This window comes from Ursus americanus, chromosome 30 (genome assembly GCF_024610735.1).
Source record: "Ursus americanus isolate L20-20 chromosome 30, mUrsAme1.1.p, whole genome shotgun sequence".
NCBI classification, from domain to species: domain Eukaryota; kingdom Metazoa; phylum Chordata; class Mammalia; order Carnivora; family Ursidae; genus Ursus; species Ursus americanus.
Window position 1 is genome coordinate 5,276,392 of NC_142156.1, and position 23,882 is coordinate 5,300,273.

Consider the following 23,882-nt stretch of genomic DNA (forward strand, 5'->3'; position numbering starts at 1 on the left):
TTGACCAAACTTTGGAGTTGAGGCTGTGGGGAGGTGGGGAGGTCACCTGCACCCAATCACAAGGACTGAAAGTGAGGGAGGCTTGGTTTCCCAATCACCAAATAGGGATGTTGTTACCAGAAAAGGGGGAATAGGTGCCTAGCAGGCAAGAATGAAAGGTGTCCCCTGCCGGCGGTTAAGAGAGGGACTGTTGGGGGGGGGATATTCGTATATCTGTAGAGTAGTATCGGACATCTCTGCGTAGCACTTCAGATTCTCTTGGGCTCACCTTTTATTCCGACAGGTGATAGATGCTCTCAGGTGCAACTTGACCATGCCTCACCTCTCTCACTTCTGCCACAGGGGATGTAGGGGGTACTTGTCAGGCTCAGTACTCACCATGTATAACCTGTAAGTGTGAGATGTTAATGCCCCATGAAGCAATGGGAACGGGAGCTGATGGCTAAATGTTTCCCCACCGGTTGGCTCCCTCAATGGAGCATGGGACTCTTGATCTCAGAGTTGTAAGTTAGAGCCCCACGTTGGGTGTAGAGATTACTTAAAAATAAAGTCTTTATGGGGCGCCTGGGTGGCTCAGTCAGTTATGCATCTGACTCTTGATCTCAGCTCAGGTCTTGATCTCAGCTCAGGGCTGTGAGTTCAAGCCCTGCATTGGGCTCCATGCCGAGCATGGAACCTACTTAAATAAATAAATAAATAAAAATAAAATAAAATCTTTAAATGCTTCCTCCTTATTCTTGGAGTAGATGCTCCTGAAATAGATTTCCGAAGGCATTTCAAAAGATCCCGAGGGATACTCATGATTCATCCTAGTTCTGGCCCTTGCTCCTTGCCTGTCCTTCACCTCTACTCCCTGGGGCTACTTCCTAAATAAACTATCCACACAGAAACCTTTATCTCAGACTCTAATTTTGGGGGAACCCAGGATAAGTCAAAGATTTTAGCTAGTCTAAGATTTAGATTTAATCTTTATGCTTTTTAGGCAACATGTGAGACATCAACAAAATAAATTTTATGCCTTTATATTAGCCTCCTGCCTGCTGATTAGGGGCCATGCTCAGAAGATAATGCACTCAGGGACTGAAAGTCAAAAAGATTCTTAAAACCCAGTGAGTCCCAGGCCTTTGCTGGCAGGTGGTAGCAGCCTGACAGCTGGGTGGGCAGGCAGGCAGCAGGAGTGGCCCAAGATGAAACTGCTGCCCGGAGGAGCTGTCAGAGGCTGACCGTAGGCCTTGGGAACTTTATCAAGATGTTACCAGGCAAACTGGGAAGGCTGCCCTGCCTCGGCTGAGACCCTGTGATTCTGACTGATGTGTCAGGACACCGATACGTCCCCACCTCCACTCAGGCATGAAGTGCTCTCTTGGGGTGGCCTGCCGGGGACAAGACACAAAACAAGTCTTTGCAGAGACTGTGAGAGGGGCCTGGAGGGGCCTTTCTCTGGCAGCCTTGCCTCTCCCCAACCGGCTACAGACATATGTCATAATACGTCTCTGCTTCCTGCTCCCCTGGGCTCAGTTTCCTCCACTGATGCCCACTGACAATCCCTGACACCATTTGGCTGAATGCCTCACTTTCTCAATCCTCTGGCCCTTACCCATACACCTATTCTGCCCCTCTCCCGGTAGGGCCCTCATCCACCTCTCCTGGGCTCAACCCCTCCTCCTTGCTGCCAATAAGGCCAGCAGGCCCAGTACATCTTACCTTTTCACAATCCTCTACCTCCCCAACAGAAAACCACAGCAGAGTCAGCAGGGCACATAGACAGGCCAATTTATACGTATTTGGCAATATCTTAATTTAATGGACAGGCATATCAGAGGAATTTGGGGCAGGACCGAACAGTTATTGAATAGCCCCGATCTGACTGTGCCACTCCTTGGCTTCATATTTTTCAGTGGCAGCCCATGGTAGTTCAAGAGCCTGTAGGGTATTCAAGCCTTGTCTCATCTTGTGTCCCATAACCTCCTACCAGTGAGCTCCATGGCCATCCCACACTCCCTCTACTTCCCATGCCTATGCCCCAGCTGGCCCCACTCCACAGGAGGTACTTCCCACTCCTATTCCCCTATTACGTGGCTTACTTTGAACCATTTTTCAGGTCTCAGCTGACTGCCACCTCCTCCAGGAAGCCTTCCTTACTTTCTCAAACTGAGTGAGATGTCTCCTATAAGCTCCCAAGTTACCTAAAATAAGCCTTAGCACATAGTCCTGTACCTGTCTATTTACGTGTTTGTTTCCTACAAGGGTAATCAATTCCTTGACATTCAGGTACTGTCCCTAGTTTACCCATCATTTCCTCAGGGCCAAGCACTGTGCCTGACACAGAGAAGGTGCTACGTAAGTTTTGTTGAATAAATATTAGGAGACTTCAAAGTGTCTCATAACTTGAGTTGAGGGTTTACTAAAGGAAATAAAGTTTAAGGTTTTTTTTTTTTTTTTTTAAAGATTTTATTTATTCATTTGACAGAGATAGAGACAGCCAGCGAGAGAGGGAACACAGCAGGGGAGTGGGAGAGGAAGAAGCAGGCTCATAGCGGAAGAGCCTGATGTGGGGCTCGATCCCATAACGCGGGGATCACGCCCTGAGCCGAAGGCAGACGCTTAACCGCTGTGCCACCCAGGCGCCCCAAAGTTTCAGGTTTTATATAACATCTAAAAGTAGAAAAGTAATCAGTGCATTAATATGGAGTATTAATAATATTACCAAGTTATAGGGGTGTCTGGGTGGCTCAGTTGGTTAAGCATCTGCCTTTGGCTCTGGTCATGATCTGAGGGTCCTGAGATCGAGTCCCGCATTGGGCACCCTGGTGTGCTTCTCCTTCTATCTCTCTGCCCTTCCCCCTGCTCATGTTCTCTCTGTCTCAAATAAATAAAATCTTTTTAAAAAATTGCCAAGTTATATTCTTAATATCAAATATACATTTGTATAGACACGTATTTTAAAACTCACATGGCCACAAATTTTTAAAAACACTGTTAAAAACAGAAAATAAATAAATATGCAACAACCTAACAACACAAGCTTTGTGTATTTTCCTCCAGTTTCGCCTTTGGGCAGGCATATTTCCCCCAATTACAGCAAGAGCTATTTCTACCCTTCACTTAACATTACAGCATCAACATTTTTTCATCTTGGAATCACCGCCTTTGGAGCTAAAAGGAACTTAAGAAAGTTCCATCCATCTGGTTCATTTTCAAAGAAAGGAACTGAGGCCTGGAGCCGTGACTGGCTCAAAATCACCCAACAAAATGACAACTCTAGTTTCTAAACTTCCTGATTATGTGATGTCATTTTCCTGCCCCATAGCCTTTGAGATTTTCTCAGACACTCTCTACTTTGGGATCTAAACAGAAAATACTTTGAAAAGAGGATTCGGAAACACAGATGGATCATAATTGGACTTGCATGCAATTGCTTTTTAGGGTTTAATGACAGGCAGCTTCTTACTTCTGCTGGAACTCTCACACACGGCTGGTGGGAGGGTAAATTACATTGGTAGAACCACTTTGGAAAACTTGCTAAGAGTATTTCCCAAAGCTGCGCATCCACCTACCCTATAACCAAAAATTCTTCTCCATCGTACACTCCCATCGGAAATGAGTGTTTGAGGGGCGCCTGGGTGGCACAGCGGTTGAGCGCCTGCCTTCGGCTCAGGGCGTGATCCCGGCGTTCTGGGATCGAGCCCCACATCAGGCTCTTCAGCTATGAGCCTGCTTCTTCCTCTCCCACTCCCCCTGCTTGTGTTCCCTCTCTCGCTGGCTGTCTCTATCTCTGTCAAATAAATAAATAAAATCCTTAAAAAAAAAAAAAAGGAAATGAGCGTTTGGGTCCATCAAATGACATGTACGAGAAGATTCACAATAGCCTTATTCATTGTAACTCAACATTAGTGACTTAGATGTCCGTCCACAGTAGAATGGAACGATAATTGCAATATCTTCATAGAATAAAATACTATGCAACAATGAAAACTGATGAAGCTCTACTATGTGTCAAATCATGGATGAATCTCATGGACTTAAGGTTAAGTGAAAAAAGACAACATAAAGGAGAATATGCTGTATGATTCTATTCATTTTTTATTATCATTTTTAAAGATTTTACGTGTTTATTTGACAGAGAGAAAGAGGGGGGTGGAGAGCACAAGCAGGGGAGAGGCAGGCAGAAGGAGAGGGCAAAGCAGGCTCTCCACTGAACAGGGAGCCCGATGTGGGGCTCAGTCTCAGCACCCCAGTATCATGACTAGAGCTGAAGGCAGATGCTTAACGGATTGAACCACCCAGGCCCCCTTTATCATTTTTTGTTAATATTATTTATTTATTTATTTATTTATTTGAGAGAGAGAGTGAGCATGAGAAGGGGGAGAGGCAGAGGGAGAGAGAGAAGCAGACTCCCCACTGAGCAGGGAGCCCGACCCTGGGATCATGACCTGAGTCAAAGGCAGAGGCTTAACCCACTGAGCCACCCAGCCATCCCTGTATAATTCTAGTTATATGAAGTTTAAAATAGGACAAATTAATTGATAGGGACAAAAAAGTGGTTAGGCGGGAGGCTGTTTACTTAGAGGGGTCATGAGTAGGTTTGGGGGCTGATAACATTCTATACCTTCACAGAGGTGTTGGTTACATTAGTGATTACGTACGTCAAACTTCATTGGGCTGGACACTTAAGGTTTGTGTATTTTTTGTGTGAAATACCATTTTAAAAATATATTATGCTCCCCAAACTGGTGCAGTCTGAGTAAGGTATGTAGTCTTGTAAATGTCCTGTTTTTGAAAATGCACTATAGTTGCATGAGATGTTGACGCTAGGGAAGCTGGGGAAGTACATAGAATCTCTCTGCACTATTTTTGCAACTTTTTGTGAGTCTGTAATGATTTCAAAATATGAAAGTAAAAAAAAAATCTTATGCTCCTTACTTCCATTACAAAATCAGACATTGTAAATATATTACTTTTCAAAAGCATATTACTTTCTCAATCACACTCCTTTTTTTTTTTTTTTTAAGATTTTATTTTATTTATTCAACAGAGATAGAGACAGCCAGTGAGAGAGGGAACACAAGCAGGGGGAGTGGGAGAGGAAGAAGCAGGCTCATAGTGGAGGAGCCTGATGTGGGGCTCAATCCCAGAAAGCCGGGACCACGCCCTGAGCCGAAGGCAGACGCTTAACCGCTGTGCCACCCAGGCGCCCCTCAATCACACTCCTTCTTACCTTCAACCAAATTAATGGATCAAATAAATTTATTTTCTTTTCCAAGTAGTTTTAGGCCCTCTTCTCTCTCCTTATTTATTTATTTATTTATTTATTTTAAAGTAGGCTCACCTCCTAACATGGGACTTAAACTCATGACCCTGAGATCAAGAGTCACATGCTCCACGGTCTGAGCCAGCCAGGTGCCCCTCTTCCTTCCTTTCTTTGAGTGTCATTTTATCTGGCCCATTCCTCTTTTCTGCCCCTTCTGCATCACCCCACTTTTGTGAATGCCTTCCCTGAGAGGGCATCTCCATAAGATCTCACTATCCACTTACTGAACTGAAGAGTTGGGGAGCCTAGAACTCTTCATTTCACTCTCTTCCCTGCTCCGACCCCTAGTAACCTATGGCCAGGCCTCTAATTTGTAAGTCTGGGTTTACCTGTTTGGAAAATGGGTTGAATAATAGATGCCTACCTCACTGGGGTGTTGAACTTTAATTACTGTTTGCAACATTGCTTAAGATGTTGAGATGAAAGGCAGTTTTAAAAGTCCATGTTATTGGCATTAGTAATAAAGCCGAGGAATTTGTTTGTGAGTTTGCAAGGTTGTCATAACTGGGAAAGGGGGAAAAAAGTTGATTTTATGTGGAAAAACCTTGCCCCAAAACCAGCCACAGATCCTGGTTGGTTGGTATAAATAGCAAGAACATGTTGCACCTCAAAGGACTTTGCAAATTTCACATTCTTCCACGCCCCTAAAAAGAGAGAACTTACACTTCCTACGTTGAAAACAAGGAGTTACCTGGGGTTAGAAGGCAGGAAATTCAGGGACCAAGTTTTGGCTGAAATCATTCTCAGTTCTTTTCACGATTTACAAGAGAAACGCAGTTAAAGCACAGAGTTCTTTATTTTTACTGTCAATATTTTGCTTTTTCTTTTTGCATTCTGATCACATTTCTACCAATATAGCAGTTCACAAGGACTCTTAAAGAAATCTACCATTTTTGTGAGCACTTTATAAGGAAGGGTAGGATCTAATAAAAAGCTAAAACTCAGCCCATGTCCTCAGAGCATTTACCATCAAGCCAGAAGATAAATAGGAGCGAGTGGCCTATATTTAGAATTTATTTCATGGTGCCCTGTTATTAATAATAACTGCCCCTCTTTGGAGTGTCCAAAGCCCTTTGAAATGCTTTACTTCATTCGATCCACCGACAGTGCTAGAATTACAAGGTCTGATGTGAGGGCGAGGAAGCTCAGACAGAAGTGACTTTCCTAAGGCTACACAGCTTGCAAGTGGTGGTGTTGGTACTTAAACATAGTCTTGGGGATTAGGACGGTCTAGAGGAATCTAGTGGAAGGATCTAGTGTTTCCACTACACCATCATGCCTGGCTGTTACACAGAGAGCCCTGGCCTTTTGTCCCAGGTTCAAGCCAGCCTAGCCCAAAGACCAGTGCCACCTTGCATCTAATCCAAGAAAGGAGTCCCGTAGACTTTAAGGGTACGAGTCTTGGATTCATTCTTGGCTCTTAATACTACTTGGATTGGGCAAATGAATTCACTCTACCGAACCTCCATTTCCTCATCCGTTAAATGGAGATATAGTAACAGTGTTTCCTTCTTGCTAGGTTCAATAAAAAGAGATGATCTATGGAGAGCACTTAGCCCAGTGCCTGACATATATAGACCTTTCTAACGGTGAGAGCTTAATTGGCAAATGAATGGTGAATGCACCTTCTCCACTGAAAGAAACCATCTTGGGTCAAGCAGTCAAAAGAATTAAAAAAAAAACCCAAACACCTATTTTGAGACAATCGAAGATTTATATGCAGTTGTAAGAAATAATAGCAACAGAGATTCCCTATGCCCTTCACCCATTCGTCCCTAATGATCACATCTTATCTAACTGTAGAACAATATCACAGCCAGGAAATTGATGTTGATACAACCCATCTACCTTATTCGGATTTCACCAGTTTCACATGTACTCATTTGTGTTTATGTGTGTGTGCTTAATTCTCTGCAATTTTATCACATGTGTAGATTTGTTTAACCATCACCACAATGAAGATACAGAACACTTCTGGGGGGTCTGGTTCGTTCAGTAGGAAGAGCACGTGACTCTTGATCTTCGGGTCATGAGTTCGGGCCCCACGTTCCGTGTGGAGATTACTGAAATGAATACATAAACTTAAAAAAAAGATATGGAACACTTCCAATTCTTTCATTTCAAGGATTCTTTGGGTCACACTTCATAGTCATAGGCCTCTCCCTCCCCACTTCCTAACCCTTGGCAACCACTAATCTATTCTCCATGTCTATAATTTTGCATTTTGTCATTTCAAGAATGTTATGTGTATATATAAAATCATACAGTATACAGCCTTTTTGAAGTCAGTTCTTCTCACTCAAGCATAATTTCCTTGAGATCCCACAGAGTTGCTGCATGTATCAACAGTTCCTTCCTTTTCATTGCTGAGTAGTGTTCCATAGTGTGAATGTATCACGGTTTGTTTTAAATTTCACCCACTGAAGGACATTTCATTTGTTTCCGTTTGGGGTTATTACAAAGAAAGCTCTGGACGAACACACACAGGTTTTTGTGAACCTAAGTTTTCATTTCTCCGGAATAAATGTTCAAGAGTACAATTGCTGGGTATTGGTAAGCATACAATCAGTTTTGTTTTTTTTTTTTTTTTTTAGCATACAATCAGTTTTGTAAGAAACTGCATACTTTTTCTCAGAGTAACTCTGCCATTTTGCATTCCCACCAGCAGTCAACACTGGTGATCCAGTTTCTCCACATCCTCACCAGCATTTGGTGTTCATTATTTTTTATTTTAGCCATTCTGATGCATGTGTAGTTATATCTCATTGTGGCTCCAATATGCATTTCTGCTGACGAATAATGGGGAACCTGTGCTTATCTGTCATCTGTATACATCTCTTCAATGGGATGCCTGCTCATGTCTTTTGCCCATTTTCTTTTCTTTTTTTTTTTTAAAGATTTTATTTATTTATTTGACAGAGAGAGAGACAGCCAGCGAGAGAGAGAACACAAGCAGGGGGAGTGGGAGAGGAAGAAGCAGGCTCCTAGCGGAGGAGCCTGATGTGGGGCTCGATCCCAGAACGCCGGGATCACGCCCTGAGCCGAAGGCAGACGCTTAACCGCTGTGCCACCCAGGCGCCCCTTTTGCCCATTTTCTAATAGGATTGTTTGATATTTACATTTGAGTTTGTCAGGGACGTAGTTTACAAAAATCTTCTCCCAGTTTGTACCTTGCCTTTTCATCTTCCTTGCAGGGTCTTTCAAAGAGCACATGTTTTTTGTTTTGATGTGGTCCAACTTCTCAACTTTTTGTTTTGGGGCTTATGCTTTTAGTGTCAAGTATAAAACCTTTTTGCCTAGTCCTAGACCTCAGAGATTTTCTCCCATTTTTTCCCTAAACGTTCTATGGTTTTACATTTTATGTTTAAGTCCTTGATCCATTTTGGGTTAATTTTTGTATTTGGTGTGTGGTTTAGGTCACTGTTTTTCTGCCTATTGATGATCAATTGCTCCAGCATCAGTTTTTTAAAAGGCTATTTTTTTTCTATTGAATTGTTTTTACAGAAATCAGTTGCCATATTTGTGTGGATCTATTTCTGGGCCAAGAACTGAAAACAATCTTGACTCAGATATTGAACTTGGGTGAACAAAGCACAAGAAATCAATCCGTACAAAGACTGAATGAAGACTAACATGTGATGCATTTGTCAAACAAGTTAATGCTCTCTGTAATTAAGTGTGACACTGTAAGAAATCGAGTGTGAGTACCCTGATCATTCAAACACAGGCTCAGGGAAGTGGTTCGAAACAGCAGGGTGTATTGAAACAGGCCCTGATTTGGGGGCCGAGAGCCCTGCAATCAGACTGTGAGTCTGTCATTTATCACCTGAGAAACACTGAGCAGATAAGTGAGTTAACTAACCTGGAGCCTCACCTTTTCCCTCTTTCGTGGAGATCATGTTACCCGCCTTGCAGGACTAGTTTGTGGACCAATAAGATGGGGGCCTGAAGAATGGCTAACAATGAACTTGGTCCACAATAGCTATGTCAGGGACAGATCTGAGGGGTAGTCTGGAGGTCTCATCCCACGTTCTCTATCAGCCCCATCCCAAGCATCCACTGTAAGTAAAAAGTGTGTGTACTCGGCAAATATGCCTTACAAATGCAGCATTGAGTCCCTCCCTTCAACCAAGCTACTGTTCTTAAACCCTTCTCCTATAGAAATTGCAGAGATTCTACAGGTCTGCAATATAGGTTGGGCATCTTTTCTCTTGAACATCAGAACTTGGTGGGTTTGTCCTCAGGATTGGCTTTCAAGGGTCCCCATTTCAACTCCCTTTGCAAATGAGGTTTATCTTCTTTCTCTGGACATCAGCTTTTCCCTGGAAAGGGGAAGAAACTTGATGCCCATCTCCTAAGGTTGTTTAGGAGGACCAACAAATAACAAATGGAGAATACCTTGTGATTCTTTCATACCTTCCTTGTGTTGAGCACTGTTAGCAGTGGTCAGTAACTATGGCTCAGGCCCCAGTTCTTCCCTGCCCTCTACCTTCAGCCTGTTTTTGTTTTGAGAGCTAAGAACATTTTTCACCTTTTGATTTTTTTTTAAAGATCCCATTTATTTATTTATTTGAGAGAGAGAGTGAGAGAGAGAGAGAGTGCGAGCAAGGGAGGAGCAGAGGGAAAGGGACAAGCAGACTCTGTGCTGAGCATGCAGCCTGATGTGGGGCTTGATCCCACGACTTCAAGATCACGACCTAAGCTGACTCCCCTTGAATAAAGGACATTAAATTCATTACTAAATTGCATTATTTTTGTCATTCAACAATAGATTGGGCTCCCATTCTATATAAGGATAACATGCCACAAAATCATGGGACAGTGCAGTATTTTTCTTTTTTTTAAGATTTAAAAAAAATGTATTTACTTGACAGAGAGAGAGCACAAGAAGGGGGGAGTGGGAGAGGGAGAAGCAGATTCCCTGCTGAGCAGGGAGTCTGATGTGGGGCTCGATCCCAAGACCCTGGGATCACGACTTGAGCCAAAGGTAGATGCTTAACCAGCTGAGCCACCCAGATGCCCCAGTGCAGTATTTTTCAAAGTGAATTCCAAGAGGCCCAAATTCCAGGAGTTGCCCAGAAACGATAGGTCCTCCACTCAAATGACTTCTGGAAACGGAAAACTCTGTAGCTTCCTCTTAGAACGTCACCATGTCTATCAGTGTATCAAGGCTCTAAGAAGTTCAACAGCAAAGAAAGTAACCTGGTTGCCTTTGTTGAATCTAGCATATCCCTCAATTTATTAAACTGGGAAACTCTTATTTTGTTCTCTTTATTTCAATGATAGCTATGTAATATCATTCACCAGAAACATTTGGGAAATTCTGACGTTGTAGGCCACTCACTTGGTTGGAAAGCTGGCCAGGCAGGCCACGTCTTTGTTGCAGGAACCTAAGCAAGTCACCCAGCTCCTCTGAGCCTCATTGGCAGAAAGTGAAAGCTCATTTCCACATACATAGACATCTCTGATCCTGTTTCCTGCCTTTGGAGCCACATTTCCCACTAAGGCGTTTGTTGGCAATCTTCCATGCTGTTGGGCTCGGGGTAGAGGAAGTTTGGACTTTATTTTTTCTCTCTGGTTGGGTATAATTCTGTAATTTCCCAGAAAGACGGAGGCCTGTGGATCATACCAGCTGCCCTTTTATGTCATGTATGTCCTGATGAAGGAGGATGGAGTGGGTCAGGTTCTAGAATCCTGAACCTTAAAAAGTGAAGAACATAGGACTCAGGGAGATAGATGGAATACATCCAATAAAAAGGGTTTGTTAACCTCCAGAGACTTGTTGGAACAAGGTTGATTATTTCCTAGAGGTGCTGATGAAGGAATTCATAATATTAAAAGAATGTAACCGTTATGGGATCCAGCCCGCACTCAATGATTAACACAGCATTAAACCATAGAATTTCAGCAAGATTCTAGTCTTAGAATGAATGGTAAGCTTGCCTCCCCACAGAGAGATGCCCAAATAAACCTATACTTGCTCCAATTGGTTCGTCCAATGAATAGGTCAGTTCTCTTCTGCCTTTGGGTCTTTGCATGCGCTGTTCCAGCTCCCTGAGTCATCCTTTCTCTTGACTTTCGTCTGATTAACTTCCACCTTTCCTTCCAGTCTCTGCATCAATGTTACCTGCCCCTCCCGTAAGTGCGGGGTATGTTCCCTACATAACTGCTGCCACAAATCCTGTATCTTCTCCATCGGAGCACTCACCTGGCCTTCTGTTGACTTTGTCTTGCCAGATAGACTGTGAGTCCCAGGAGGGCAGAGCCTGGTTTTCTCTTGTTGCTGTTGTTACTGTTACATCTGTAGAGCTTGGCATGGTGCTAGACAAAAGGGGTGCATTTGCAACAGAGATTGACTGAGTGTGTATACTCTTTGAACTCCTTGGTTCTCAGTCACACTGGGGAAACTAAGTCAGCTTGGCAGACTTTGTAGTGGTGTGGCAGGGCTCGGAATGAAACTGAGATCCTTTGACACTAGATGTGAGACTCTATTTCATAACCCTCAACCATTTCTTTCTTTTTTTTTTTTTTTGGTAAGATTTTATTTTTAGGTAATCTCTACACCCAATGTGGGGCTCGAACCTACAACCCCGAGATCAAGAGTCTCATCTCATGGGGCGCCTGGGTGGTGCAGTCATTAAGTGTCTGCCTTCGGCTCAGGGCGTGATCCCGGCGTTATGGGATCGAGCCCCACATCAGGCTCCTCCGCTGGGAGCCTGCTTCTTCCTCTCCCACTCCCCCTGCTTGCGTTCCCTCTCTCGCTGGCTATTTCTCTCTCTCTGTCAAATAAATAAATAAATAAATAATCTTAAAAAAAAAAAAAAAAGAGTCTCATCTCATGCTCTACCAACTGAACCAGGCAGGTGCTCCGATACCCCCCAACCACTTCTTAAATAACTTAATTCCTTCCCAACAGAGCTTCCACAGCCTTATTTCAGTCTTTCTTGTCATCACTGTAGAGGTTAAGACTGTTTTGGAGAATTATTTTATAACAAATGGGATCTTGGGGCAGAAGAAAATTTATCTAACTCTCAGGGGTTGGAGAAATGTGTGCCTTTGGACCTTGGATTTAAATAAGCCGGCAAATCCCTGCTAATTCTCTTCCCTTGCTGGGTCCCGTCTGCTTCATATTTAGCAAAGGAGAAAGCCAGCCTGCGTCACCCATGATTTATGCCCTGCTGTTTGCTCTCTTCCCCTAGAACATTAAACACCCTGAGCAGAGGGGGAAGAAGAGGTAATCTCAGGATGCCTGGCTGCCAGACGGGTGTCTGGGGCGGACTCTCTCCTCTGGGGGGAAAAGGGAGGAGGTTGAAATGTGAAGGAAAAAAAAAAAAAAAGAAAGAAAAAGAAAAAAGAAAAAGACCCACGGGACTTCCACAGAAAAGGAACAAGGGAGCCTCTGTTTGCTTCAACCTCTGTGAAAACCATCGGCCCCTGTGCTGAGAGACCTAGGTGCTTGCTTTACATGCTTACTGAGTGCTTTTCCTCTCTCTGGGTCTCAGTTTCCCCAGCTGGCTAAGGAGAGTCTGGATGGCTTGAGCCCCTCACAGCCTCGGGGATCTGGAGCTAGTTGGTACAGCGGCCTTATATGGATTGCGATGAAGTGGTTAACCATGTGGACTCCAGCTCCACTTCCCACTAACTGTGTGGCTCTGGGCAAACTCCCCACCTCTCTATAGACCTTCTTCTTGAGTTGCTGGGAACTAAAGCTCCTGGTGGTACTGGCATGGAGCCAGCCCTTAATAAGAGTCAGTTATTATTGGGGCTGCTGTTCCTTAGGTGGTCCCCAACCTTGGCCTTGGTGTCCCTCTACCTGAGTTCCCTGCTTGGGGCCTGGCTGGTAGGGGCAAGGCATCCTTGCCAGCATTTGGAAACTCTGGGCAGAAGGGAGGAGGAGCTATTTTCAGTGGATTCTGGTTCTATTTGTGGCTGCGAATTGGCCCAGCCTGCAGGGAAGCTTTGGGTAGAGAAAGCTGGCCACTGAGAGAGGTGTGTTGTCTTACAGGGGATAGCGTGGAGAGAGGAGAGGGAGGAGAAGGAAAGGAGGGGAAATGGGGAAGGCCTCCCCTTCCCTCCCAGAGTCTTTCTCCGCCCCCCCCCCCCAATCCCTTTCTATTCTCTTCTTGTCAATTTCATCTCCTCTGCCTTCCCTGGGGGGAGACTGACCTTTCAAAGGTGGATTTCGTTAGTAACACCAAGCAATCCATCAATCCAGTTAACACAGTGTTCCCAACCCACAGCATTGATTTTTCTCAAGCTGAAGTGGGATTTGTATCCCCCAGTGGAATTGCAGGGTATTTGTTAAGGCGTGAGTGGTGTCTAAACCACCAAATGCCTGTATCATTTATCAAAGTGAAGAGGAAGCAGTCGCATTTCCCCACTGGACCCTGAGACATTACCATCCCCCCTCCATGTGCCCAAGCAGATGGCTTGACTTCTCAACCTCTCTGGGCTTCAATTTCTCCGTTTATGAAATCCGTGGAGGGCATGCGTGGGAGACGACGCATTCAGAGTCCTTTCCAGCTGCAGTTCTGTGATTCTCTGAGGCAATAATCAAACAAGGTGAGGCTGGATCCTTTAATTAGGGAATGGTTGGTAGGACTGGGAGGCTCGGGAGAGGATGACATCCCACCCTGTCATCTTCTGGATGAGAAAACTGAGGCCCTGAGGGTGGAGTCAGGTCAGTGAGTCAGTGGCTCAGCTGGGTTAGGAATCTGGGCTTGCTACCTCTGATAGCAGCAGGCTTCCATGACACTGGACTACCAGGTACCTCTCCCTGGGAGGAGGATGGGAAGCACATCGCCTGAGCACTACCGCGCATATGTTAACTCATTTAACCTAGACAATAATAGATTTTCCAGATGAAGTAACCCACATAGTAAGGTATAGTGGCGGGTTTGTCTAATTCAAAAACTCAATCACTGAGTGTTTCTCAAAGTCCAGTCATTTGGGTACTATTCTCATGAATTTTTAAAAATTTGTATTTATTTATTTATTTATTTATTTATTTAATTTATTTATTTGAGAAAGAGAGTGAGAGAGAGCAGGCATGTGAGCAGGGGGAGGGGCAGAATAGGAGGGAGAGGGAGAGATCATGACCTGAGCTGAAACCAAGAGTCTAACCGACTGAGCCACCCAGGTGTCCCATAGCCTCATGAATTTTTGACACAATCAGCTTTGTACTAATATTTACCTTTGTTAAAAAATAAACTTCAACCGAGCAAATCTGAAGACCCCATTGGCTTTATTAAGCAATTCGTGAATGGGGAAGCAGCCCTCCTTCGCAAGGAGAGAGGTGCTCAGAGGAACTGTACAAAATGGAGGGTTTTTATAGGAAGGAGGGTGGGGCAAGGACATTTTAGCAAAAGAAAAGATTGCTTGGCCAGGACAAGTCTTTTTGGAGGAAGGGAATGGAGGGTTTTTACTATGTAGATTACTTCAGTAGCGCTGTTAAGGACATTTCAGACTTTTAAAAGGTCATGTTTGGGTGCCTAGGTGGCTTAGTTGGTTAAGTGTCCAACTCTTGGTTTCAGCTTCAGGGCATGATCTTCTGGTTGGGAGGTTGGGCGGCTTCAGGCACCCCCTCCCCCCCAAGTAAAAAAATAAATCTTTAAAAGGTGACATTCCTGGGGCACCTGGCTGGCTCAGTCTGTAGACCATGCGACTATTGATCTCTGGGTCATGGGTTCAAGTACCACATTGGGTGTAGAGCTTACTTAAAAAAAAAGTCACATTTCTGTTCAATTTTGGTTTTGGCACCAAAAAACCAAAAAATAAATAAAAGGTCACATTCCTGGGAGAGGCTGAAACTGTAACGAAGTCTTGGTTTTCTGTTGTGTGGGGCAAATGACTTCATTCTGGGCTTGTTTCTTTTTTTAACATTTCATATTTTTCCTTAAATCAGTTCATCATTTTATATAAATAAATTTAGCCTCATCCTAAGCAACGATACCTGTGATAACTAAATTTGGTTGGCTATATTTTACCATATGTATTAAATAGCTATTTAAACAAAAAAATCGAAATATGGACTGAAAATGCCTTTGCATTTGAGAAATACCAATGAATACTCTATACTTGTGATTCTCAAACTTGTTAGTTTAAAATTACTGAAGACCCTACAGAGATTTTGTTTATGTAAGTTATGTCAATTGATATTTGTCTTGTTAGGAATTAAAACTGACAAGATATTAAATTATATATTAGTTTACAAAAATAGCATGATTTAGGGGTGCCTAGCCTGCTCAGTTAGTAGAGCGTGCAATTCTTGATCTTGGGGCCGTGAGTTTGAACCCCACATTGGGTTTAGAACTTATTTAAAACTTTTTTTTAAATGAATAAAAAAATAAGCATGATTTAAAAATAATATTGTAAACCCATGAACTATTGACATAAAAAACACATCTTTATGAAAAATAACTATGTTTTCCAAAACAAACATTTTAGTGAGAAGAATGGTCTCCTTAAAGTTTGACTTAATAGAAAAATCCTGCATTCTCATTCCTGCTTCTGCATTCAGTCTGTGGCAATTCGTTTTAGTTGAAATACGTGAGGACAATCCAGCCTCATACAGTTCAGATAAATGAGCAGATTCTTTTTTGATATTACACTAAAACTTGGTAAGTGGAAGTTTCTTCAAGTTTAGTTGCATAATTCACATGAATGAATTTTTCGTAGCTACACTAAAATCCACTGGTTTATCTTGCATTTTGAATGGATTTTTTATTCATGCATGTGATATGGTAACATCATGCGTTGGTCATTTGGAAAATATTTGTTCACTGGATTATGCAGCTTTTCCAACAGTTGGCACAGTTCATTATGCAATATCAAAAATCCACTTTTATTAAATATTACTACCCATCTAAGTAGAGAAGACATTAGAAATTGGGAAGCTGTCCAATTCATAGTGAGACATTCAAATTTTCTTTTTCCTTTTTTTTTTTTTTTTTAAGATTTTACTTATTTATTTGAGAGAGAGTGAGTGCGGGAGCACGTGTGTGAGAAAGAGACAGAGAAAGAGAGAGAGCACGTGCATGCACAAGAGGGAGAACTATCAGGAGGGAGGAGCAGAGGGAGAGGGAGAAGCAGATTCCCAGCTGAGTAGGGAGCCCAACAGAAGGCTCAATCCCAGGACCCTGGGATCATGACCTGAGACAAAGGCAGACGCTTAACTGACTGAGCCACCCAGGTGCCCCTCAAAGTGTCTAAAATTCTAATTAATCTCGAATGCTATCAATTGTAACAAATACTAGCAGCTATCTGACTTGACATGACAACTCATTTCATACATTTTTTAAAAAAACCTTTTATGTAATCTCTACACCCAACGTGGGGCTTGAATTTACAACCCCAAGATCATGAGTCGCATACTTCACTGACCCAGCCAGTCAGGCACCCCTCATTTCATACACTTTTGAGAAAAGTTTGCCAAATACACAAATCTGAATATCTATAGTTTGCGTGTTGATCATTCTTTCAAGTAAAGTAAAAATAGTGTGTTTTTACATTCCCTCCCCCCCTAAAAAAAGAGGCTAGTTTAGCTTGCAACTCAGTTGTATAAGTGCTTCCTCGTGTGACAACCATTCTACTTCTACACATAGCAGAAGTGCTTTATGTGTGGGGAGTAACTTATTAATGGGTATGGGGTCTTATTTTACAGTTACGAACGTGTTTTGGAACTGGATAGAGGTGTTGGTTGCACAACACTGTGAATGTATTAAATGACAGAATTGGTCACGGCTGTTGGTAGAGTGTGTAACCCTTAACCTCGGGGTTGTGAATTCAAACCCCACATTGTCACATTGGGTGTAGAGATTACTTTAAAAAATGACACAGAATTGGTCACTTTATTTTTTAAATTTATTTTTTTCTTTCTTTTTAAATAATCTCTACACCCAATGTGGGACTCGAACTCACTACCTGAGCTCAAGACTGGCATGCTCCACCAACTGAACCAGCCATCTCCCCAGAACTGGTCACTTTAAAATGGTTGATTTTATTTTATGGGAATTTTACTTCAATAAAAAGTTTAAAAAGTGCTTTATGTGTAATTTCCATTTCATCATAGAGAATATTCAAAAAAAAAAAAAGGATAAAGGGTTTCTTCTTATTATTAAAATTATTTTGACCCATATGGGCCCCTGAAAAAAAAAAAAAAAAAATCTCAGGACTCCCCAGAGACTTGTGAGCCACACTTTGAGGACCACTGCTCTATGCTGAATTGTTGCTGAGCAGACCCACCCCAGCTCCCAGGGTACAGGGTGGTCCCTGGAAAATCCCAGGAGATGTTGAATCACATAAACGGGAGTTCAATTCTAGTTTCTAGCTGACCCTGGGGAAGTGGTTCCTCAAAATCTGAGACCCCCAGTTACCCGGGTCTGCTAGGTGCGTGGGGAGGCCAAGGCTGGAGTTGAGTTTGGGGATAATTCACACAAAGAGCTCACTGAAGGGGAAGTGACTTTTATCATGAAGCAGCAGGATCTAGCATTGGAAAAGCTGCATTTGGGGGACTTGAGGGACTCCTGCTTTTCAGGGGCCCTTTGTGACCTCAGGAGGCCTCTATCAATCAACCTTCCCATCTGTCTTAGGCTTCTTCAAAGAGTCCCTGAACAGCGGGAAGAACATTTTCAGCTTTGAAAATAGCAGGGGGCGAAGGAGGCTGAAAGGGTAGCAGGAGGGGAGGAAGGTCAGGCGGGTAGAGGAGGGCACCTCACACGTGAAATAGGGCAGTGAGAATCCCTCACTGAACTTGGATTGGTTTTCTCTCTCTGTTCTTGAATCACTGCACCAATTTTAAGGCTTTGTCTTCAGCCAAAAGCTCAAGAGAAATCCCATCTGCTGGTTTGGCTTTTCATAAATTGCAAAAAGGTGTCGAACTCAGTATCTTAAAGAACCCTTACACACCTCTGTGAGGCGAGTGGAATAGTGATGAGGACCCCACAAGGCCAATGAGGAAACTGAGGCACAGAAAAGGGAAATAAATCACAAGTATGTGGAAGGGCCAGGACTCCAATTTATCTTTAGACCCAAACCAGTTTTCTTTCCATTGCTTTTCTTTTTTAGGCCTTCCCCCTTGAAGTGAGCTCTCAAGGCCATGCAGCAGTTTTCTCTTTCTTATTTAAAGACAATTTACTAAAGTCTGGTTAGTGATAAGCAGGTGGGCAGCAGTGGGGGATGACCCGTAGATGAAGTTTAAAAGCGTGCTCTCGGAATCAGATTGTCTGGGTTCAAATTCTGACTTTTATACTGCCTCCTGTGTGAAATCAGGCAGAGTAACAATACCTGCGCCTAGGGTTGTTAAGATTACATTAGATAGCACTCACATCGCGTCAGCACATCTTAAGATTCAATCCACGTTAGCTGTTACGAGAACGAGGAGACACAAATAGAGATTTCATGGACACAGAGAAACTCCTTTCATGTCCTATGTACTAGTTGAGGACTCGGCTTAAAATTCCTTAACCCAAGTTAAAAGGGAAATAACGATGATGTTCTGCCTAAAACAGAAGTCCAAGTGGTACGCCGAAAGGCACCCCTTTCCTTGTGGATTGCAGGGGAGTTGTTGCATTGGCTGAATCTTTGCCCTTGGCCACCTCATTGGAAGGTAGCCAGCTTCAGCTTATGGGCAGGCTATCCTGGAGTCAGGTGCTAGCTTCAATCCAATCAGAGGCCACCCAACTACGGAAACCCATCTTTCAGTCTTTACCTGAAGAGAGGCGTGACTAGCAGAATATGCGTGTAGAGGAGACGAACCCCATCAGCCTTATTTTATCAGACAATAGGAGAAGCAGGTGGGAAACCTGTGGTTTATTTTGTCATTCATCTATTCTGTGTACCTACTATTTCCTCTCTCATTCGGTAAAGGCTATAATCATATAATGGAAAGGGGAAACTAGGATAGTAAAATGTAAATAAAAGCGCAAAGTTGAAGTGGGAGAGAAAATCACAGTTAATATGCGGACCGGAAGGGCCAACGGTAGGCTACCACTGAACTTCAGATTTAGCCTTGGGCTTTTGGGAAGCCAAGGTGAAAAGATACACAATTAGCTGCATAATCAGAAAGGAAACATACCTGATTCTGTGGGAGTACAGCAAAGCCTTTCCTAACTTTGAACTATGAGGTGATTTTTTACTCGGGATTCTATTTCAGGCGGCAATGCATGAAGTGGGCAATACAGTCCAGAGGCTGGTAGCATAATTTTTGTTGTCACTTGGGGTTGGGTTTGAATTTTGTTTTAGTGCATCTTATTCTGGACTGCAGTTTCTTTCTTTTTTTTTTTTTAAAGATTTTATTTATTTATTTGACAGAGATAGAGACAGCCAGCGAGAGAGGGAACACAAGCAGGGGGAGTGGGAGAGGAAGAAGCAGGCTCATAGCAGAGGAGCCTGATGTGGGGCTCGATCCCAGAACGCTGGGATCACGCCCTGAGCCGAAGGCAGACGCTTAATCGCTGTGCCACCCAGGCGCCCCTGGACTGCAGTTTCTTGATCTGTAAAATGGAGATAATAGTATCTGCCGATTAAAGTTGTTAAGATTCAATTAGATGAATTGTGTAACTAAATATTAGCTATTAATTAAGACATTTGAGGGGCGCCTGGGTGGCTCAGTCGGTTAAGGGTCTGCCCTTGACTCAGGTCATGATCTCAGGGTCCTGGGATCCAGCTGCGCATGGGCTCCCTGTTCAGAGGGAAGTCTGCTTCTCCCTCTGCCCTCCACCCCCCCCCCCGCTCCTGTACTTGGGGGTGCATGCTATCTCTCTCAAATAAATAAAATGTTAAAAAAAAAAAAAGAGATGACTGTCCACTACTTTCCATGGGCAGTTCCAGGTGCTGGGGATAAAGTAATGAGCAAAACAAGAATTTTATCTTAAAGTAGATTTTATATTAGAATGGGATAGAAACACAATAAACACGAGAGATGGATAAATAATTGCAGAGAGTGCTGTGGGAAAAAAAATAAATGCAAAGACAGATTTCATTTGATTGGTTCTCTTAGCTATTTTCTAGAAAAGTCAAGGGTATAATGTTGAAATGCAACTCTGAAGAGGTCAATCTGTTAAGGGCCTAAAGTAATTCCATTTTGGCTTGTAGAATTTGTATGCAGGCTATTGTGATAGGGTACAATTTTGAAAATTTGAAAATTCATTTCTTCTAGCTGAGGTTCAGCTGAAGCAGTTTGAAACTGTGTTCTGAGAGCCTTGAGCACAACTATACGCATTTTATTAGTTTTAGCCTCACCGTAACTACAGGTGAAATATACTACTATTGTTCTATTTTACTGGTTAAGTGGAGTGAGGCTTTGTCTTGCTCAGGGCTCAAAATAGGGCTATAGGAAAAGATGTCTCCCCCAAATCTTAGGACCACTATTGGTTTTCTTGCCTATTTCCCACCTGTTTCTAACTCCTTCTCCACCTGAGCTGCTGTCAGCCTTTCCCCCAGAGGGCACACTGCGGCCGTGCGGCCCCGCCCACCACCGGGGCGTGGCAATCGGCCCGGGCCCCACCTCTGCCCAACCCGCGAAGGCCTGCCTTCTTTTCCCCGACCGCGGACTGACGGCCCAAGCGTGCGCGCGCGCCCCCGCTCGCGGCCCGGCTCGGCGTCGGGAGCGCGCTCTGTGTGGCCGCTGCCGCCATGTTGTTGTGGTTGTGAGAAGGCGGCGGCGGCAGCGGAGGAGCAGCCGGACGAGAAGCTCCAGCGGCTCAGGCGCTGCCCCCCGCCGGCCCTGGCTGGGAGCCTAGTGGGGTGGCGGAGGAGGCCGTGCCGTGGCGGGCCTCACCATGTCCTGCCGCCCGGTAAGAACGCCCTCCCTCCCCTTCCTCCGGGGGTGAGGAGGGGCTGGAGGAGGGGCCGCACTCGGCCCCGGCGCAGTGGCTGTCACCCTGTGAGGAGGCGGCGGCCCGCGGGGGGCTGGGGACAGCGTGTGTGGCCCCGGGGAGGGGTGTCCTGGGTGGCGGCCGCGGCCGCCAGGGGGAGGCGTGGGGAGTGGGAGCGCAGCGGCCGGGCTCGGCTCGGACCCTCGGCGCGGGGGAGGCGGGGTCCCGGGCCCGGGCGGCCATCCCGGACCTGGCAGGGACGGGCCCATGGGGCTAGGGGTGTGAAGTGCTGCCTCTGCAGCGTCCGGACAAGTGCCTGCGGACCCCGGGAGGTGAGTGTGCCTCCCTCGTTCCCGACTAGGTCTGTGGGAGTCCACTGTGGCGAGAGGCCGGAGGTCGGGGGCCGGGAGAGCCCCCGGGGCGAGCGGTGCGGGCCCGGGACTTGTGGGAAGGAGGAGTGGCCGACTGACTGTGCAGCCGGGCATCCTCCTGACCTGGTAGTACTTTGGTAGGAAGGATGGTTCGGAGGCGGTTGAGAGTTCAGGGTCAAACAGCTCCACGAAAGATTGTTATTTCTCAGGTGGAAATGGTGCTGCTTAGGACCCTTGCGATAATATTGTTGCTTGTACTTTGGGCTGGAAAACTTACCTCAAAATAATGGGGTCAATTTTATGGCACTTTAATAAACTTCTTTGGGGTCTGATAATCTCCTTTGAGTTTTGCACTTGGTCTTCGGTTAGCTATTGATGTGCAGGTGTCTTCTCCAGTCAGAGGCCTGAATTCTTGACTGATTGAATATCTTGACATCCACCTTGTTTATCTGACAATCTAATTTTTCACAACGAAAAAATGGATACTCTTCTATTGAGGTTCAGCTGTTCTCCCAATGTGGACGGTGATGCTGTCGAAAGCTTGGGTTGAATTACATGAGATGATTTTTTTATGTAAAACGTTTGTGATTTGTGCATGGAGAGGTGACAGGGACTTTCTCCTTTCTGTTTCTGTAGGGCCAGAGACATGATCTGTGTTATTTTTGCTGGGAGACCCAAGTAAGGCGGGTTAGTGGCATGCAAAAAGTCTTACCTTCTAGGGCCTGTGATTTGAGTGGGTAGAAGAACTTACAGAATAACACAGTTTTGAGTAAGCCCAGTACAGTATGTGATATTAAACTAAATTTGGAGGGTTCTAGAATTTTAGATTGGCTGCCTGTGAAGGCCTCTTTCAGCTCTAATTACCTCCCTCATTTTCACATGACCCAGAGCAGTTCAAGTGACCAGCACAGTGGTGCAGCCCCACTTGTAGTTAACAGCAAGCCACAGGAGAACCTTCTCGACTTGTAGGCCAGGTTCTTTAGTTCAGTGGTTATCTAAATATAGTCATCAGAAATAGTATGGACTGCCTTAAATGCTGATTCCTGAACTCCATGCAGGAGGACCTGGTGAATTAAAATCTCTGAGGGTGGGGCCTGGGAATCCATCCTTACGAAGCTCCCTGAATGATTCTGGTCAGCCAGGTTTGTGAACCCGTGAAAGTCAGCTTTAGGTCACCTTTGGTATTCCATAAGGTTCCTATTAATTATGACTTCTGAGAGTGCTTTTAATTCTTTATAGAGCCTTAAGAATTTGAGAGGTAGGGAAGAAGGGGAAGCCTGAGAAATTTAGGACTGAAAATTGAGCATCTTTTAAAATATAATGGATTTAGGTAGGGGAATTAGATTTGTTGCTAGAAGTTATTGGTGCAGGTCTTTGGGAACACACTCGATAAAATTAGATGCTGCTTGACTGGAGGTATATCTAGTGATACATAATAAGGATCTAGAGGAGTGAAAAAGGGAGAGGCAGTAAGTCTACTTCTGGCTCACAAAGGGGTCCATGGAAGGTGCTTCCCAACATCTTAACATCATGCTTGCTCCTAAACCTGACTCAGGTTTCTAGTAAAGTGAGGGTAGGGTGGGTGGGTGGGTTAGCAGTCATTTGAAATGAGGGTTGTGCACCAGGAAGGTTTATTGTGGATTATGAAAAGTTCTTGAAATTTGCCCCAGGCCATGAGGAGTGGTAAAGTCAGTTTTTAAATCTGTTGTAGTTCTGGTTAACACCTTCTGTGGTAAAGTGGAATAGTGAATTACCCAAGAAGTATTCATGTTGCAGAGGGGGGTGTGGTGAGGTTTGTTACAAGTTTGGAAGAATTGGCAGAAAATGTTATAGTTATGTAGAGTAGTGAAGGAGTTTGGTAAATATCCTGTCAAATCATGGAGAAGTATTTTAGAGAAGTGTATCCAGTCATCCAGTTTGAGAGCCAGAGGCTGTTTTGTTTTCTTGGTGTCTCCAGTGTTTAGCATAGTTCCCACAGCATATACTGTGTTCTCAGATATTTGTTGAGCAAATTAATAGTATTGAGATGGGGAAAAAAAGTTTTGGTGGTTGATAATGTCAGTTATTAAAAGCTGTTTGAGGAGGTGCCTGAGTAGCTCAGTTGGTTAAGTGTCTGACGACTTCAACTTGGGTCGCGATCTCAGGGTTCTGGGATCCAGCCTCATATAGGGCTCCCCATTCAGCGGACTCTGGTTGTCCCTCTGCCCCTCCCCCTGCGTGTGTGCCCACTGGCTGTCTCTCTCTCTCTCTCAAATAAACAAAATCTAAAAAAAAAAAAAAAAAAGCCCTTTGATACCTTGAGCCAGTTTTTAGCCCATGTGGTTTAGAACTTTGGGATTCCTTTAAGAGGTTCTATATTCTAGGGGCTCCTGGCTGATTTAGTTG

At 44.3% G+C, this 23,882-nt stretch overlaps 1 protein-coding gene across 16 annotated transcripts in view; it reads left to right on the plus strand.

The window, feature by feature from the left end:
• The first annotated feature begins 20,867 nt into the window (after positions 1 to 20,867).
• Positions 20,868 to 23,882, plus strand: part of MTMR3 (myotubularin related protein 3) — a 137,781-nt gene continuing 134,766 nt past the window's right edge. For 7 of the 16 annotated variants that reach the window (XM_045791319.2, XM_045791320.2, XM_045791322.2 and 4 more), the window contains exon 1: positions 20,870 to 21,105. The gene's annotated coding sequence lies outside the window, so the exon portion shown is untranslated. Of the gene's footprint in view, positions 21,106 to 21,305; positions 21,459 to 23,882 lie in introns of those variants that run through there. The other 9 variants (XM_087857210.1, XM_087857212.1, XM_045791313.2 and 6 more) reach the window with 4 other exon arrangements.